Here is a 10070-nt window from a genome sequence, read left to right as displayed (position 1 = left end):
TTTCATTGAAATGAAAGATCCCCACTGTCTTGCGATTCCCTTCCTCTTGAGCAGGCATCCCCAAACTGTGGCCCTCCAGATGTTTTGGACTACAATTCCCATCATCCCTGGCCACTGGTCCTGTTAGCTAGGGATCATGGGAGTTGTAGGCCAAAACATCTGGAGGGCCGCAGTTTGGGGATGCCTGCTCTTGAGCTCTGGGCATTTACCTAGTCAGCTTGGTCTTGTTTCTCAGGGTTCACAAGAATATTTGCATATTGGAAATCTTGAAAAACCTATCCTGCACATAGAAAAGCAGCCCATCAAGGAGAAGAGTCCAGTCTGACCTCCCTCAGTGTGTTATTCTTCTTTATTCAGGGAGTATTTTCCCCTCCACCAAGAGGCATTCAAATAGACTGCTTCCCCAGAGATGCTGTTTTTGGTGAACTGGCCTGTATTTTAGGGACTCAGAGGGAAAACACAAGGATTTAATGAGGCAAAAACATCTGAGTTTCAGCCTATCTGCCTGAAAAGAATAATGTTGTAGGAAGAGTGCTAAATATAAATCTGAGGCCTAGTTTCACTGAGGTGGTGAATTTCCACCCAGGTTGTACAATTCCATGGTGCAGGGTGAGGGTTTGCATAACTGAATAGCCCTCCATTAAAAAAATAAAATAAATCCAAAAACAAACTCCTTTCTCTGTCAGAAGATCAGATTCTATCTAGCATCTAGATCAAGGGAAGTAATAGTACCACTGTATTCTGCTCTGGTCAGACGTCACCTGGAATTCTGTGTCCAGTTCTGGGCACCGCAGTTCAAGAAGGATACTGACAAGCTAGAACGTGTCCAGAGGAGGGCAACCAAAATGGACAAAGGCCTGGAAACGATGCCTTATGAGAAACGGCTTAGGGAGCTGGGTATGTTTAGCCTGGAGAAGAGAAGGTTAAGGGGTGATATGATAGCCATGTTCAAATACTGTATATAAAAGGATGTCATAGAGGAGGGAGAAAGGTTGTTTTCTGCTGCTCCAGAGAAGTGGACACGGAGCAATGGATTCAAACTACAAGAAAGAAGATTTCACCTAAACATTAGGAAGAACTTCCTGACAGTAAGAGCTGTTCGGCAGTGGAATTTGCTACCAAGGAGTGTGGTGGAGTCTCCTTCTTTGGAGGTCTTTAAGCAGAGGCTTGACAGGCATATGTCAAGAATGCTTTGATGGTGTTTCCTGCTCGGCAGGGGGTTGGACTGGATGGCCCTTGTGGTCTCTTCCAACTCTATGATTCTATGATTCTATGTACAGTAGTGTGATTTTTGTGTGTGGAAAAGCATTCAACCCCAAGAGTTTCCAGCTGCCCTCTGAAGTGGTACTGCCAAGACAGTTTTGCTGCTTCAGTGACAGCTACAAATGCCTGACTTGACCAACATCCCCTGTGCTGTCCTGCAAAAGTGCCTTGAGCTGCCACAGCTAAAACAAATAACAACAGCAGCCTTTCTGAAGGTTATGCTCAGCATAGCAGACAACTGCCTGTATTTAATAGTAATCCTTATCTCGTGACCATAAAAGCACAAGTTTCCATGTGCACTTCGAGGATAAGCACATACTGAGAGGTTTGGAGGTGTGCCTTACAACTTCTGCGGAAAACAGTTAAATATAATGTTGTGCTTATTTGCTTCCATGGAAGCGGTTGCTGTAAGAGATGCTGGATTTGCCAGGGGAAAGAGTATACAACTCGAAGCCTTCCTCAGTTTCAGCACTCCCAGAAGCCTTCAGTGTACTTACTGGCTCCAGCAACAGGCCTTACGAGCCTCTTTCCATTGCAAATAAGTGATTCACCCCCGCCAGAAAAGCAAAACCTGCTCATAATGCTTTCAAAATGATCTTCAGAGAAGGGAAAGTACAGAGAGAGGCAAACGCTGGATTTAATACAGTTTTTTGTTTTTGTTTTATTTATTTTTTAAAAAAGAACTTTATTGGTTTACCAAAGATTTACAGAAATAATAATAATAATAATAATAATAATAATAATAATAATAATAATAATAATTTATTTATTTATTTATACCCCGCCCTTCCCAGTCAGGGCTCAGGGCGGCTAACAACAAGAATATCAAAGCAAGCATGAAAGAAACAATTCAATTAAAATGCAGATTAAATACAATGTTAAAATTCAATTTTAAAATTAGGAATCTACAAGTGCAACCTCATTTAAATATCTGTAGGATAAAGCCTTAGGGGAGGGTAACACCGGGGTCAGACTGAGTCAGTCCAAAGGCCAAGCCGAACAGCTCCGTCTTGCAAGCCCTACTATAGGGTGGCAATGACCAGGGCCAGAATAATCCTGGTCAGGCCACACAGGCCCTAAAGTAGCCAGAGGAACTCCATTTTCAATATCTCTCTGTCTCTGATAAGTAAACCAGACAGCACTTTGCACACAGGCACAGCATGTTTGCACATCTAATGCAAAGATCTAACCACACACAGCACTTCTGAGAAATTCTAGCAAACTAGACAGGGCCTGTTTCAACCCACTGTCAGAGGATGTAGCCCTGCCACAAAACCGCAGTTACACGTGTATGAAAGTACCAGGTACATAACGCCACTTAGTGGAGTTAGGTAAATGACTTTGCATCTTGGGGTGCTCTCTCTTGATTGGTTGATGAAGTACTGCAGAAAGGCTGGCCTTCACTCTGTCAAAAAGGTATAAAAGCACTCTGTGTATGCCCATGGGTCGGGCAGAATGAGAAACTCATTCTCACTGCCACCATTTATTGCAATAAATGTTTTAATAAATCTGTTTTATAATATGTACAACTGCCTGAGATTTCGTCTGGTCAATTTGGGAAGCCAATCATCCATATTACATTTCTGGTGTCCTTACATTTCTGGTGCCGTGACTCGGATGAGGGCATTTCCCTGAACCAGAGGCAGTCCCCTTTTGCCCCACTGGACAGGGCGCAGATTCCTAACGGCGCCTCTGGTCTGGTGCACACCGGCAGACTTTTTCCGGAGGATCAGAGGTGGCCCTTGAGTTTCCGTGCCCTGGACGAAGAGGCAAAAGGACCGAGGTTGGAAGGGAAGAACAGGAAAAGCCGGCTGGGGTAAGTAGAAAGGGAAAAGGTACCTTGAAGGGAATTGGCCCCCTTTAATGAGGGGAAGGGAGATCCTGATCACATCTCCAGCGTGTTGGTAGTACTCAGTTAATCAGAGGTCAACTGGGAAAACCAGGCGCTTTGGGTAAGAGGCAAAGGGAGGAGGAAAATGTGTATGTTAGTAGTCAGTAGGGAGGAGGTCCCCTGACAAATAGATACTTAGGAAACAAGGAAAAACTGGGAGGTAGAGTGTGGTAAAGTGTCCAATGCATGGTATGTGTGGCAAAGTTTGCAGTGTGTGCTGTGAATGAGGGGATACTTTACAGGGCCATAAATGGGAGGAGTATGGTCAAGAGGAGGGAAAAATGTGATTTCCCTAGAATTCATGATAGATAAATTCAGAATGTCATAAAAGACATTTAATTTACAAGTCCTGCCAACAACAAGTTCAGAGAAAAAGGGTGGCGCAAACCAGTATTCCCCCCCCCAGAGAGAAGAAAGGCATTTTGAGAAAGAAGATGAAGAGAAAGGCAGTGGTTAAACAGCAACAACTAATGGCTCAAGGACCAGTGAGGAACCAGAAGGGGTTCAAAGGTCACTGGTGAAGGTCAGTTGCTAGGGAAAGGAACCACTGGACCTTAAAGGACGGAGATGTCTCGGTCAATGTAAAAGAGGAAGGAAGAGTGTTCAGAGAAAGATGGGACAAGGGGGTCCCAGCAGAAGAGAGTTCATCGGTTTGGCAGGCATGGCAAGGAGCCATGGTCAAGGTGACTTAAGAGTTACCTGCATCTGGACTTTGTTATAAACATAGGCACCCAGTACTCTGTTTTTAAATATCCTTGAAACAGCACCAAAAAGCCAAAAGAAGCATCAGACTGATTTTATGCCTAAGAGGGCTGTACAAACAGACAGCGGATTGGTTCAGAAAAATCATCTCTGCAACCTTTAAAATGCTATTCACCACACTAGAAATGAAGCTACCGCCGCACAGGATACTGTCAAAATGCCAGTAACGGTGCTCAGAAAATGTTTTCATATGCTTCAGCTGGCTTCAAAAGAAAAGAAAAGAAAAAAAATCATGTACTTAAGTAGTTCACAACGCAAGAGACAATAGATTTTATTTGAACAATTAACATCTTTTCCCAAGTCCTGTTGGAGCTGTGCAGATTTTAATTTTGGGGAAACTTACAAGAATGGGGGAAAAGAGACACTTGAGTCCTTCTAAAAGCAAACTATGTTTAAAGGGTTTTACCCTCCTACCTGCAACCCCATTTCATATGTTTTTGTGACAGCAACGTTGGAAAATTTGTAGAACTGCATATTTTAATGAAATGAATGTTTATCAACTAAAGAATTCAGGATAAGGTAGAAGGAAGTTATACTGAATGGAGATTTGTGTGTAAAGACATTGTCTGTTTGAATCTAACACTACCATTGGAAGACAGGCTGCGAAAAATCTCAAGCAGTCTCTCAAACCTCCGGCAGAGATGTGTGGCGTAACCCCCCTTATTTGGTTACACAAGCGATTCTGCATGATTTGTATTTGCACAACTTGCTTTCTCCTGCAACCTGCACTTAGAGACTGTGGCTGTGCCTGGCTGGTGTTGCCATTTCGGACATTCTATTGTGTGACATTGTGTGACCAAGACCGTTGCTGTGAAAGTAGGGAGAAAAAGATGTTATGCTTTGGAGGTCCACGTTTCAGCTTACAAAAACACTACTGCTCTAAATGCTTTGACTTTAAAAAAATTTTATGTCTCACGGAAACAGCCCATTGCTACAAAGCAGCTGTAAGTTTTTTCTTCTTCTAGAAACCACAAGACTTTGCATAATTTGAAAAACAGGCTTCAGTATCCTAGCAGAACTCAGCCGTCGGCAGCTGGATGGGAGGCAAATACGGATTTAAAGGACCCCTCCTTAACCCTGCACATGCATGAAGTTCTGTGGAAGGAAAGAGAAACCACGAGGAGATCCTGAAAGATGGACCAGACGTGGAATCCTGTTGCAAGCCTTGTGAAATTCGGCAAAGACTGCTGTAAGGCACTGCTGCTATATCCCAGAGATGACTTCTCAACTAACTGCTGCTACATCCCAGAGATGACTTCTGTGTGCCAGACACACCTCAATGTCCAATACGTGGGACGCACTACCTCGGAGAGTTTGGTGGTGGACTTACCAGCAAGAAGTTCTAAAACAGCAGCGGCAGCTACAAGGACAATCTCTCCCCCCCCCTCCTTTGTTTTTTATCTACAGGAAATCACTCGAGCGAACAGCGTGTAGCCTTGCGGAGCCTGACACGATGGTTCCAGCCTGACGCTAGCGAGTCCCTGAGTGAATCCTTGAAGGAAGGGAGACGAGACCCTCTTCATTCCTAGGTGGTGAGGTATCCATTCCATCCGGTGAAAGTGCCTGAGATGACCCCCTGGATCCACACCCTGCTGTACCTAATCAGAAGTGGGTACCCAGCGCACGGTGCACCAGTTTCCCCTTGCAGCGTCTGACCGGCAAAAGACGCCCAGCGCATGGGAAACCGAAGTAGCCCCTGCTGTGACACTCCGGACGCTGTCACTCGACGCACGGGTTGAGGAACGTCCATCTTATGCAACACCCAACCATCAAGGAGGCACAGTAAATCTTAGACCCTTATATATGTATGTATGAATGTATATTTGTATGGGAGGCATCAATTGAGTGGGACCCACAGTAGAAGTCTACCTGCCCCCAAAGCAGTATCCTTAATTTGGAAGGAAGGGCAGTGTACCTGCCTCACTTGAGCGAACAGACCCAAAACAGTTTCAGAAATTGAACCATGGGGTGGGTTCCAGCAACTCCCTAGGTCATACAGATATGGGGAGGGTTCCAGCAACTCCCTAGGTGATACAGGGCTATAGCTGGGTTGGGGATGTAACTGGAAGAGCTGGCCAGGTGCACCCCTCAGTTCTGGCTTTGGAAATGATGGGAGAAGCTTCTGGTAGCCCACTGATATCTAATGCAAGCCTCTCCTGATTCTGGCAAACTGGAACAATAGCCATTCTTTCTGTAGCCAAATGCTCAGCTAGGACAAACCTCCAATTGTTATATATATATTCCTGGTCTTTAGAACTGTGTAGGAACTCTTGAAACCCAGATTTGCATTGAAGCCCAGTACTGAGCTGAGAGAGAACTGTGTATTTTCCTGCTGACATAAAGTTTTGGAAACAGTGGCTAAAGCCCCTTGGCTTTTAGATTTCTAGCAACTATAGTATCCTAGTATCTCTGAAGACTAGTGTGGCCATTATAGATTCATGGCCCACCTGAGAGAAAGAACCCTTTGTTGCCAAAAGTCTGTATTGCGATTTTTTTGTTGTGCCTCAAATGGAAATGCAATGTAGTAGAAAGTGGCACTTGTGCTTCGACAAAAATGATGTTTGTATAATGCAAATATGTGTTTCCAGTTAGGTCTAACACGAAGGCTAAAAACTTCAACAGAAAATGCTTAGGAGTTATGGAAATAGATTAATCAAAAGCTGAACCAGGCTTAAATTCAGCAAGCATTTTTACTCTGGTTTATAGCATCAAGCTGAAGCAGGAAAAGAAAAAGAAAAAACTTTCATGGTTATTTTACACTGACAGTTCTGCAGACTGAATGCCTTAATCTACAGGCTCTCAGAGTTTGTGTATAGTCCTATGAATTAGCTGATGGTGTCTGTCCTAACAGTGAATTATTATTCCCCCCTTAGGAAAGATTTCCAACCCCATGTGTATGTGTGGTAGCACTCTTAAGAAACTGTTTTGTGATGCACGTTATTCACTTGGATAGCATAATTCACAAGTTTTAGAAACACTAGCTTGTATACCTTAAGTTAAGAAGTTTCAAAATGAAGGTCTGAATGTGCCAGGTAACAAAATTTAGGTCTGTTTGTAAAATATTTTGCTATTTGATTTAAGAAAAGCAATGTACTATGTCTTTAATGACTGCTAGTTCCTGATCACAGCCGGAGGTTCCTGGAACCTTTTTAGTTCTGGTGACACTAAGAAACATTTAACAGCCTTGGTCAGGTATTTTAACTGTTCAGTAGAAAAGGCAGCCCCCACCCCGAAGTTCTCTATCTGCCTTGCACTATTTCCCTGGAAGTCAAAAACCTAACATTTGAGCAAGCTTCCAGTTAGCCTTCTTCTGCCCTACATACCTCTTTGCAGCCCAGCAATCTTCTGAGGGCTCTGAACTAGCATCTGTATACAACCAGAGTAAACGTGTTGAGAGTGATTTTAAAAACATTAAGAAGCAGGCTGATTTGTACCACAAGGTTAGCCTAGACGGTGCAGGTCTGCCCAGTGTATGGAGTTAGATTAGTTCTTGGCTCCCAGGTTGGTCATAGTTAAAAGAGATTCTGCTTGTAATATTAATTTTCTTTCTTATTGTCTTAGCCCTATGCAGAACCTTGGTCTGTATAAAGCTTCTGGTAGCCCTTCTGAGACAAGCTGAATAACAAGCCTGGGAAAAGTCAGCAGAAGCTTCCTCACTTACTTTGCTCTCTGTTGCCCATCCTTTGGCCTAACATTGGAGCATGGGAAGCTGCTGGCTCCTCTGTAGAATCATAGAGTTGGAAGAGACCACAAGGGCCATCCAGTTCAACCCCCTACCAAGCAGGAAACACCAGGAAACACTGTAGTGCAATGGGTCAATCAAATGGAGATGCAGAAGCAGACCTGTTCTTCATCTCCATATTGAAGAGGAGGGAATATAGGGTGGCAATGACCAGGGCCAGAATAATCCTGGTCAGGCCACACAGGCCCTAAAGTAGCCAGAGGAACTCCATTTTCAATATCTCTCTGTCTCTGATAAGTAAACCAGACAGCACTTTGCACACAGGCACAGCATGTTTGCACATCTAATGCAAAGATCTAACCACACACAGCACTTCTGAGAAATTCTAGCAAACTAGACAGGGCCTGTTTCAACCCACTGTCAGAGGATGTAGCCCTGCCACAAAACCGCAGTTACACGTGTATGAAAGTACCAGGTACATAACGCCACTTAGTGGAGTTAGGTAAATGACTTTGCATCTTGGGGTGCTCTCTCTTGATTGGTTGATGAAGTACTGCAGAAAGGCTGGCCTTCACTCTGTCAAAAAGGTATAAAAGCACTCTGTGTATGCCCATGGGTCGGGCAGAATGAGAAACTCATTCTCACTGCCACCATTTATTGCAATAAATGTTTTAATAAATCTGTTTTATAATATGTACAACTGCCTGAGATTTCGTCTGGTCAATTTGGGAAGCCAATCATCCATATTACATTTCTGGTGTCCTTACACTACGAAAAGATGACAGCTCCCGCTAGGCCCTAGTCTCCTGAGAGAGAGCGTTCCACCAGGTCGGGGCTAGTACTGAGAAGGCCCTGGTCCTGGTCAAGGCCAGTCTAACCACCTTGTGACTCTGGATCTCCAGTATGTTATTATTTGTGGACCTTAATGTCCTCTGCGGGGCATACCGGGAGAGGCGGTCCCGTAGGTACGAGGGTCCTAAGCAGCATAAGGCTTTAAAGATCAAAACCAGCACCTTCAACCTGACCCTGTACTCCACCAGGAGCCAGTGCAGCTGGTAAAGCACTGGATGAATGTGAAATAATAACATATAAACCCGCCCCACATGATTAAACAATGAAATCTTTAATGCATATATTTAACGCCCTCCCACCCCTCCCGCCCATCCCCCCTATCCCTCTACTTCTCAGCCTTCACTATGCTACGCTATATTTTCCTTTGTTTATCGGCAAACCACTATTTTTGATTTTTCTTTCTTTGTATCTCATTTATTTGAGCCTTTAAAAAGCTGGAAAGAGATCAGTTTTCTCTACCTGGCATTTACTATAGTCTATAAACAGTTTCCAATTTATTCCTTTTCCATTTTCCTTTATTCCTTTAACTTCGTCATATTTTGTTGCCATATTATAATACATTAACAGTTTGAGTTTCTTATTCTTTAAAAAAAATATCCGGATTTTTTTATTTTTTTACTAGGAATGATGGGAGATGATATTCAAGCCAAAGACAGGTGCATAAGAAGTTACGCAACATCAACAGCCAGACTTCTCATTGCAAAAGATTGGAAGCCCCAAAGAATACCAAATAAAGAAGATTGGCAACTCAAACAAGCTGTGGATTTAATATTGTTTTTGCACATTATGCATACCCTTGAACATTTCTCCGATGGAAATTCAATCATCACTATCATCTTTCTACCCCACCCATCTGACTGGGTTGCCCCAGCCACTCTGGGCGTCTTCCAACATATATAAAAACATAATAAAACATTAAACGTTAAAAACAAACTTCCCTACACAGGTCTGCCTTCAGATGTCTTCTAGAGGTTGAATAGCTACTTATCTACTTGGCTCCGGGATTGCATAACTCCATACATGAGCCAGGATTTTTGTTGTAGGGGGGCCGGCCTTTTGTTGTGGAGGGGGGCAGAACCTCAGTTTGCTATGTACAGTCATACCTTGGTTTAAGTATGCTTCGGTTTGAATACTTTCAGTTTAAGTACTCTGCGGACCCGACTGGAACGGATTAATCCACTTTCTATTACTTTCAATGGGAAAGTTCGCTTCAGGTTAAGTACGCTTCAGGTTAAGTACGGACTTCCGTAACCAATTACACTCATACCTCGGGTTAAGTACGCTTCAGGTTGAGTACTCCGCGAACCCGTCTGGAATGGATTAATCCACTTTCCATTACTTTCAATGGGAAAGTTCGCTTCAGGTTAAGTACACTTTCAGTTTAAGTACAGACTTCCGGAACCAATTGTGTACTTAAACCGAGGTACCACTGTATTTTTATTGATTTATATAGATTTAGCTGCCCCTCCCTGCCCCCCCCCCGGTTATGCCCATGACTCCATACCCTCCGACATTTCTTTGATGAAAATAGGGACATCCTAAGGAAAAGTGGGACATTCTGGGATCAAATCAGAAACCAGGGCAGCTTCTGTAAATCCGGAACTGTCCCTGGAAAATAGG

This window comes from Zootoca vivipara, chromosome 15 (genome assembly GCF_965207765.1).
Source record: "Zootoca vivipara chromosome 15, rZooViv2.hap1.1, whole genome shotgun sequence".
Classification (NCBI taxonomy): domain Eukaryota; kingdom Metazoa; phylum Chordata; class Lepidosauria; order Squamata; family Lacertidae; genus Zootoca; species Zootoca vivipara.
The sequence above is the reverse complement of the archived record's forward strand: the minus strand, read 5'-3'. Positions refer to the sequence as shown.